The sequence below is a fragment of the Dryobates pubescens genome, chromosome 7, assembly GCF_014839835.1.
Source record: "Dryobates pubescens isolate bDryPub1 chromosome 7, bDryPub1.pri, whole genome shotgun sequence".
Taxonomy (NCBI): Eukaryota; Metazoa; Chordata; class Aves; order Piciformes; family Picidae; genus Dryobates; species Dryobates pubescens.
Window position 1 is genome coordinate 44,280,636 of NC_071618.1, and position 9,819 is coordinate 44,290,454.

Below are 9,819 nucleotides of genomic sequence, written 5' to 3' on the forward strand. Positions count from 1 at the left end.
GCTGAGGCTCTGCCTCGGGCCCAGGAATGAAAAAAAAACACAACATAGCCACAAGGAATGGTGTTTCCAGCCCAGCTGAAAATCAAAAGTGAAAGTTCAGGCAGACAGTGCAGCCTCTTCCCAGGACTGCTGGCTCTGGCACCAAGCAGAATGGAGAGCAACTCCTTCCACCCGCTCCTGCAAGTAAACAACAGAAGTGGAGCGTGCTGCACCTCCTGACAGCGACAGCCTGTGCTCAGCCTCACAGGCCACAGCAGGCTGTGGCAGCTCTGCTGTCTCCGGTCAGCTTAACCTTCTTCCTTTTCTGCCAAGAAGAAAAAAAAACAGGGGGGTGGTGGTGGAAATAAAAGGAAAATTGGCCAAGGTCCTGGCTGAGGAATGGGCCCAGGCCAACCACTTGGTGCATGTGTGTGTGTGTGTGTGTACCAGTGCCTGGACTGCCTCTGTTTTCACTGCTCGTAACTCTTCTTCCCTTATCATTTCCCTGTTTTAACCACCTAGTTTCACAGGCAGCAGGGAAAATCATCCCAGAGATTGTATTTCTATCACACAGGGCTTCCATTCCTACACTGCCTGCTTTTGCAACACTTTGAATGCTTAAATATTTGTGCCAGGACTCTTGCCTCCTCCTCCTCCTCCTCCCCACTTTCTCCTCACACTCTCATCTCCTTCTTTTCATCTGTGAAACTCCGGTTATCCCCACCCAGACCTTCAGCTCCCAGGCTGAACTGAATAAGACCCTCACGCCAGGCTGGACAAGTGGGAGGGGAGGCAGCAAATGGAAAACACTTCTCTTTCTAGGTGTAATTGCAAAACAGGAATTTGCTATCCATCAGCAAGCACATGTCCAGACCTGGATGTCTGTAGAAAAGCCAACTTTCACTCAATCCTTTGCATAAGTTAAGTATCCATTCTGGAGGAGGTTCACCATGCCACACTCCCACATTCCTGCCCTTTGTTTCCCCAAGGACAACAACTAAAGGAGACTAAGAATAGAGTAGAGTAGAGTAGAGTAGAGTAGAGTAGAGTAGGAGAGGAAGAGAAGAGAAGAGAAGAGAAGAGAAGAGAAGAGAAGAGAAGAGAAGAGAAGAGAAGAGAAGAGAAGAGAAGAGAAGAGAAGAGAAGAGAAGAGAAGAGAAGAGAAGAGAAGAGAAGAGAAGAGAAGAGAAGAGAAGAGAAGAGAAGAGAAGAGAAGAGAAGAGAAGAGAAGAGAAGAGAAGAGAAGAGAATTAACCAGGTTGGAAGAGACCATCATCGAGCCCAACCTACCCATCCAACACTATCTAATCAATTAAACCATGGCACCAAACACCCCAGCCTCTCTTCCTGGGGCTTGTGCTCCAAACCCCTCCCCAGCTTTGTTGCCCTTCTCTGGACACCTTCCAGCAACTCAACATCTTTCCTAAACTGAGGGGCCCAGAACTGGACACAGGACTCAAGGTGTGGCCTAACCAGTGCTGAGTCCAGGGCAGAATGACATTTGCTAACTACCATATGAAAATACGTATTACTATCTCTTTAACACTATGATTAACACAGACCCAAGCTGCACCAGGGGAGGTTTAAGCTGGAGGTTAGGAAGAAGTTCTACACAGAGAGAGTGATTGCCCATTGGAATGGGCTGCCTGGGGAGGTGGTGGAGTCACCATCACTGGAGGTGTTCAGGAGGAGACTTGATAGGGTGCTTGGTTGCATGGTTTAGTTGATTAGGCAGTGTTGGATGATAGGTTGGACTTGATGATCTTGAAGGTCTCTTCCAATCTGGTCTATTCTATTCTATTCTATTCTATTCTATTCTATTCTATTCTATTCTATTCTATCCTATTCTATTCTAATTCTAATTCTATTCTATTCTATTCTATTCTATTCTATTCTATTCTATTCTATTCTATTCTAATTCTATTCTATTATTTTTCCAGGTCTCTGGAAGGGCTTTCAAGATCTGTTACAATCCAATTTGAAACACTTGTTCAGGGACATTTCATATCACAATATATTGAGCTATTCATCCTTATGCTGTGCCTGGCATGCATATGTAACAGGCCTGCAAGTTTGAGGCTGTCACAAACATTTCTGGAGAAACAGCCTTGGACAGAAGTTATTTCTCTAAATTAAGTAACTATGTTGTGTCTGGTCTTCCAAAATATGCACAGGAACCAGCTCACATTCTAGATCAATGGCCTGCAATGCTTCACTTGGAAATAGGATGATATTTTTTCACTTAGTGAAGCACAGAATCTCTCTGGAAACGAAGGAACTCTCTGCGGATGATTTGATCCTGCAAACTTTGCCCTCTCCAGGCAAGTTGGATGGAGGAACCTGGACACTCCAGGCCTGTCAGGCTGGCCTCATTCCAGGGAAAATTATGGAGCAGATCATCTTGAGGGTGATCACTGTGCACCTGCAGGATGGCCAAGGGCTCAGGTCTAGCCAGAATGGATTTAGGAAGGGCAGGTCCTGCCTGACCAACCTGATCTCCTTCTATGCCCAGGTGACTGCCTGGTGGATGTGGGGCAGGCTGTGGATGTAGAATAGAAGAGGAGAGGAGAGGAGACTCGAGGAGTGGAGAGGAGAGGAGAAAATAAACCAGGTTGGAAGAAACCTTCAAGATCATCAAGTCCAACATATCACCCAAGACCATCTAATCAACTAAACTATGGCACCAAGTGCCTCATCCAGGCTCTTCCTAAACACCTCCAGTGATGGTGACTCCACCACCTCCCTGGGCAGCACATTCCAGTGGCCAATCTCTCTCTATGAGGAATTTCTTCTTAACATTGAGTCTAAACCTCCCCTGGCACAGCTTGAGACTGTGTCCTCTTGTTCTGGTGCTGGTTGCCTGGGAGAAGAGACCAACCCCCACCTGGCTACAACCTCCCTTCAGGTAGTTGTAGAGAGCAATAAGGTCTGCTCTGAGCCTCCCTCAGCCTCCCAGCCTCTGGGAGGTCTCCTCTGAGTCTCCCAGCTCCCTCAGCCTCTCCTCACAGGGCTGTGCTCCAGACCTCTCCCCAGCCTCGTTGCCCTTCTCTGGACACATTCAAGTGTCTCAATGTCCTCCTTAATTGAGACAGTGTCCTCTTGTTCTATTGCTTAGGAATCAGTGGAAAGGGTTCCACACACAGAGAGGTTTAAATAACCTCTTAGGGATAACATTTTTATTATAGAAAGGGAAGAAGAGCATCACAGGACTTTTATCTCCTCAATACCATGGCACATTAGAAACACCAAGTCACAAATGTGGATGTGGAGAACAGCAGCAGCCCTGAACACATTCAAACATGATTGCAAACCATGCCACAAGAGTGAGGAACCAAAGGCAGAAGGGGCTAGAGGGTGTTTATGGTTTCACTGCTTGCTTGCAGTTATACAATGGATTGGCTTAAATTTCCTTGCAAGCAGGGCTTTGTCTTGGGTAAGATACGCTTCTTATTAGATTTGGCAAGAGCTGCAGTGCTATCTCACCTCTCAGTTCTCTGCCAGAAAGGTAAATGGGATGTGTGGGAAGAGTTGGGTCTGCTCCACAAAGTGCTATCCATAGAAACAGAGACAGAGAGTCAAACAGCTGTGCCTGGAAAGGAAAGGCTATTAGATCATCAGCACCACTTTCCCAGGATAGAACAGGCCAGAGTTTTGCTTGCTAACTTGTTTGTGGTTTGGTTTGGTTTGCTTTGACCATCCTTGTCTTCCTCAGCCCTACATGCAGATTTATGGGGTTCATAGTATCATAGTGTCAGGCAGGGTTGGAAGGGACCACAAGGATCATCTAGTTCCAACCCCCCTGCCATGGGCAGGGACACCCCACACTAGATCAGGCTGGCCAGAGCCTCATCCAGCCTGGGCTTAAACACCTCCAGGGCTGGGGCCCCAACCACCTCCCTGGACAACCCATTCCAGGGCTTCACCACTCTCATGGGGAAGAACTTCCTGCTCACCTCCAGCCTGAATCTCCTGAGTTTTGCCTGTATTAAACACATGCTTTTTATAGGTGAAGTCCACATAATATTGTCCACCTGCCCACCCTCACAGTCACACACCACTCTACCAGGCTCTGTGCCATTAAGACAGTTTCAGTAGTAAATGACACTCCCCTCTAGAGAGTACTTCCAACAGAACTGCAGACTATCATCAGTGCCACTAGTAACTCACACAGATCTCTGTTGTGATGTCTGCTCATTTCCTGATGGAAATGCTATTTTAGGATCTGCCAATGAATCAATTCTTCACCTGCTCTAGAACTGCTTCACAGATTCTGTGTTTTACTACAGAGATATGTGCTTTGATATCAAACCAAGTAGCAGTCAGCCAGTGAGCACCTCATGTTGTGGGGCAACCTCCTGTGCTGTAGTTTATGTCCATTACACCTTGTCCTATCACAGGGTGCAACGGAGAAGAGCCTGGGGGGGTTGGTCTCTTCTCCCAGGCAACCAGCACCAGAACAAGAGGACACAGTCTCAAGCTGTGCCAGGGGAGGTTTAGGCTGGATGGTAGGAAGAAGTTCTTCCCAGCAAGAGAGATTGGCCATTGGAATGTGCTGCCCAGGCAGGTGGTGGAGTCACCATCCCTGGAGGTGTTTAGGAAGAGCCTGGATGAGGCACTTGGTGCCATGGTTTAGTTGATCAGATGGTGCTGGGTGATAGGTTGGACTGGATGATCTCTGAGGTCTTTTCCAACCTGCTCAATTCTGTGTTCTGCATAATTGCCTATTTGCTTTCACGACTCCTGGCACAAAGCTGAGATCTTCTCTGTGGTCCAAAATTCTGCTAAAACACTAAAGTCTCCTAAGCATCTCTTAAATAAAAAGTCAATATGCCAAAGATCACTTCAGAGACACATATGCCACAGAAGCAGTGATGTTAACAGCCTCTGTAGGCGAGTGCTCTGCACCGCTCATGTGAGCAGCACATGCCTCCTTCTGCTGCTCATGAAGTGTCTCGTGGAATGGTTTATTTCAAACATCACTGACTATGTCTTTAGCAGAAATTTTGCCATCTCTAAACACTAAAGTTGCTGTAGCACTCATAAGCCTTTTGCTTTCATGACCATCTATAAAGCTCTGCAATGAAAAGACAGGCATTTTCTTCCCCCTCCTCCCCCCAACCCTATATATATTTCCTTATTCCTTTCCTTACTGATGTCCACACTGATGTACTTTGTGTCGAGATATACTGACAGGATTGCTGTTTTATTCCTGGTAGGCTTTCTCCTTCTCTCTCTTTTCTTTGGGATTGAAATTAGAATGGAATGGAATGGAATGGAATGGAATGGAATGGAATGGAATAGAATAGAATAGAATAGAATAGAATAGAATAGAATAGAATAGAATAGAATAGAATAGAATAGAATAGAATAGAATTGAATTAACCAGGTTGGAAAAGACCTTCAAGACCATCAAGTCCAACCTATCACCAACACCGTCTAATCAACTAAACCATGGCACCAAGTGCCTCATCCAGTCTCTTCCTCAACACCTCCAGTGATGGTGACTCCATCACCTCCCTGGGCAGCACATTCCAATGGCCAATCTCTCTTTCTATGAAGAATTTCTTCCTAACATCCAGCCTAAACCTCCCCGGCACAGCTTTGAGACTGTGTCCTCTTGTTCTGATGCTGGTTGCCTGGGAGAAGAGACCAACCCCCACCTGGCTACAACCTCCCTTCAGGGAGTTGTAGAGAGCAAGGTCTCCCCTGAGCCTCCTCTTCTGCAGGCTAAGCAACCCCAGCTCCCTCAGCCTTTCCTCCCAGGGCTGTGCTCCAGACCCCTCCCCAGCTTTGTTGCCCTTCTCTGGACAAATGCTTTGGTCCATGCAACAAATGTCTTCTACAAAGCCATTTCTCCACATGCTGTTATTCTGCCTTTTCTTTCCAGTCTGTGAAGTCTTCAAGAACGTTTGGGACATGATTAAAAATGTTGTAGTATTTTTTAAGTGTTAATATTCTATTAAGCCTAATGTACCTTAACATCCTAAGCCAAAGCTTTGTATCTTACCCTGCTAGCATAACTGCATGCAAAGCACACAGAGTTCACAGCTGTGAAATGCTTGAGGGGAAAAGGCAGAGTATGAGGAAGACATACTAATTTCAAGGTTTATTCTTTTGATCCCATCAGTTGCCAGTGGTGATGATTTGGGGTTTTGCCTGAGTATGTATCAAGGAACACATCACATTCACGTGGGATGCCATCACCATCCTCTTCTTGCAATCTTGTGCTGATTTGCAGGATTCATAGCCATAGCCATGGATGCAGGATCCATGGTTGTGTCCACTCTTGGCTTTTTGCACTGCTTAACATGCTACTGAAAGCCTGAGAGCACCCTACCAACCATAGGAATGTTGCCTCTCAAGAGTGCAGCAAGGAAAAGCACTCAAACAAAAGCTAATTTTATTGATACTGGTGGGGAAAGCCCTCTTCTGTGCATCTGAATGTGTAAATGGTGGTTAAAGTAACCTCTAACAAGAAGGATCTTAGTACTTAAACAATGGGATCGTGGGGTCATAGGCAAGCCCCTCTCAGAAGGCAGACTCTTTCTATAAATCATGGGAGCACAAGCTCTCCAAAAAGCACAAGGAACAAAGCAGGCTCAGTACATAGATGGGGCGACCACGGGTCACTCAAGTTTAAGTCCCCCTTAAAAAGGGGGAATTCAATACCTAAATACTGAGAGAGCAGTGTTACTGTGCTCCTAACAACAAGGAAATTATATTTAAGATGGAGAAAGGAACCCCCTGTGCCACCTCCCACCACCAGCCCCACCACCCCATGGCAGTGTGTTGTTAATGTGGGGATGTGTATTTCTACGCCCTACACACTCCAAGAGGCTGTCTGAGGTCTTGTGGTACTATTAACTTCCTTCCCTGTGCAAAGATGTGTCCTTCTCCCCAGGATTTATGTGGGGTACATGTTGTCAACACTTCTCTTACTGCTCCCCTTCCTTTTCCATTGTCCCTCACTGCTTGTATCATGCCCCTGTCCCACTGCATTGTGCTCACTATCTTTTACAAGCAGCCCTGGCAGCTTTGCTTTGGTCTGAAATGCTGCCAGCTGTCCTGACCCATAGCAGAGGGACTCTCAAAGCCCCCTCAGGACCACCTGGAGACAACATGTCACTTGTCAGTGTGATGCATGGAGGCAGGCACTGCAGCAAAAAAGCAGTTGAATGGGACATGGAGGGAGACGTGGCCTTCACACAGTGCATGTTTAGCCCTCCTTTCCATAGACAGCAGGTCAAAGTCCTGTCTGGACATGGTGTTGAGGTAGCATTTCTACAAGCAAACATGTCCAGAGAAGGGCAACAGGCTAGGGAGAGGTCTGGAGAGTCTATGATCCTGTGATTCTCTGATTCCATGATTCTATGATTCAAGTGCCACATCCAAACCTATTTTGAACACCTCCAGGGATGGTGACTCCACCACCTCCCTGGGCAGCACATCCCAATGGCCAATCTCTCTTGCTGGGAAGAACTTTCTCCTCACCTCCAGCCTGAATACCTTTTATATATGTGCTTATGTACACTCACTCCCTACATGCATATACCTACAGTAGTATTTCACCAGAACTAAGCAAACCTGTTTTCTTAGGCTAGAGGTGAGGAGAAAGTTCTTCACAGGGAGAGTTTTTAGCTGTTGGAATGTGCTGCCCAGGGAGGTGGTGGAGTCACCACCACTAGAGGTGTTAAAGAGGGGACTGGACGTGGCACTTGGAGCTACGGTTTAGTTAGTCATGAGGTAGAATAGAATAGACCAGGTTGGAAGAGACCTTCAAGATCATTGTGTACAACCTATCACCCAACAGCACCTAATCAACTAAACCATGCAACCAAGCACCCTATCAAGTCTCCTCCTGAACACCTCCAGTGATGGTGACTCCACCACCTCCTCAGGCAGCCCATTCCAATGGTGTTGGGTGACAGGTTGGACTTGATGATCCTTGGTCTTTTCCAACCTTATTAATTCTGTGATTCTACAATCAAAGCACAAGTATGACTTGGTGGAAACATTTGCTTTTCTTTACAATTGCCTTTGTTGAACTAAGCCAGGACAACACTTTTATCAGAAACATGTATGCAGACATGGAATCCAAGTGACACTGAGCCCTGCTCAGTACAGAGAGGGATTTTACTCTCAGTTATAGAATCATAGAATCATAGAATCAATAAGGTTGGAAAAGACCTCAAAGATCATCAAGTCCAAGCTGTCACCCAAGACCTCAGGAGCCAGGTGTGAGAAGCTACAGTGCCAGGTCCCTTGAGCACATCACAGAAAGAGAGTAGAAGAACAGGAAAACTCCATGATGGCGACCAAACAGCTGGGTAGGTAGCTCTTCTGTCCCCTGCATGTGTTCTTGATCATAGAATCATAGAATCAATAAGGTTGGAAAAGACCTCAGGGATCATCAAGTCCAACCAGTCACCCATGACTAACTAAACCATGGCTTCCAGTGCCACGTCCAATCCCCTCTTGAGCACCTCTATCACTGTAACTTCTGTTCAAGACAAAAGACATCCCTCTGATCTTGATCTTACACCAGGCAGATGTACTTCTTCTGAGCAGAAGACATAAGAGACCTGTCAGAGCTTGTGCTTCTCAGTGGGATTTACACCTTTGCAAGCAGGGCCATTTCGTTGGAGGTGTATGTGTGCACATTCAGAACTGCAGCTATTCTTCTCCCCCTAAGTGCAGCATATGGATGTGAACACGACTGCAGCACATACACAAATGTAATAAGCTGTTTGGACTGTGCCTAGGCAGTGACACACTCTCCATTTTATGAGAGGAGAGTTCTGCATCATCTGGTTTGTACATTGCAAATTTAGAATAAATGCTTTCTCACTTTGAAGTGCTAGTCTGCATAGCAGGATGATTCACAGGATAAAATGAGAGTCTTTTGCTCTTGTAAATATAATCTGAAAACAGGCCTGAGCTCTCCAAAGAAGTGCAGTGAATGAGTACAGCCCTGGGATGCAGCAGTTTGCATAATGTTTTATAGCATCTTGATAGCATCACCCAGGGCCAAGCCCATGGCTTCCTGGAAGAGCAAGCTTCCCTTAACGCTGTCTGTCAGCTTGGCCCACAATGTGGAGGATTTATGTGGAATGTGTCCATAGAATCACAGAATCAGAGAATCAATAAGGTTGGAAAAGTCCTCAGAGATCATCAGGTCCAACCTAGCATCCAACACCTCATGACTACTAAACCATGGCTTCAAGTGCCACATCCAATCCCCTCTTGAACACTTCCAGTGATGGTGACTCCATCACCTCCCTGGGCAGCACATTCCCATGCCCAATCTCTCTTGCTGGGAAGAATTTCTTCCTAACCTCCAGCCTAAACCTCCCCTGGCACAGCTTGAGACTGTGTCCTCTTGTTCTGGTGCTGGGTGCCTGGGAGAAGAGTCCAAACCCCACCTGGCTACAACCTCCCTTCAGGGAGTTGTAGAGAGCAAGAAGGTCTCCCCTGAGCCTCCTCTTCTCCAGGCTAAGCAACCCCAGCTCCCTCAGCCTCTCCTCACAGGGCTTGTACTCAAGACCATGGTTTAGTTAGTCACAAGGTGCTGGGTGGTAGTTGGACTGGATGATCTCTGAAGTCTTTTCCAACCTTATTGATGCTATGATTCTATTTGCATACTCTTGAAAGCCATGCCCCTAAAAGCACAGTGATGCAGTAGTCCAAGATGCTGAGAACCTCAGAAAACACAGGCCACACACAGAGATTCCTAGCACTTCTCGAGGCTGGATCCTAAACACACTGAAATCCAGAGCAAAATTCTCCTTGGCTTCCCAAGCACAGAATCAGGCCTGCTCTGCAACCACAGCTGAAGAGACT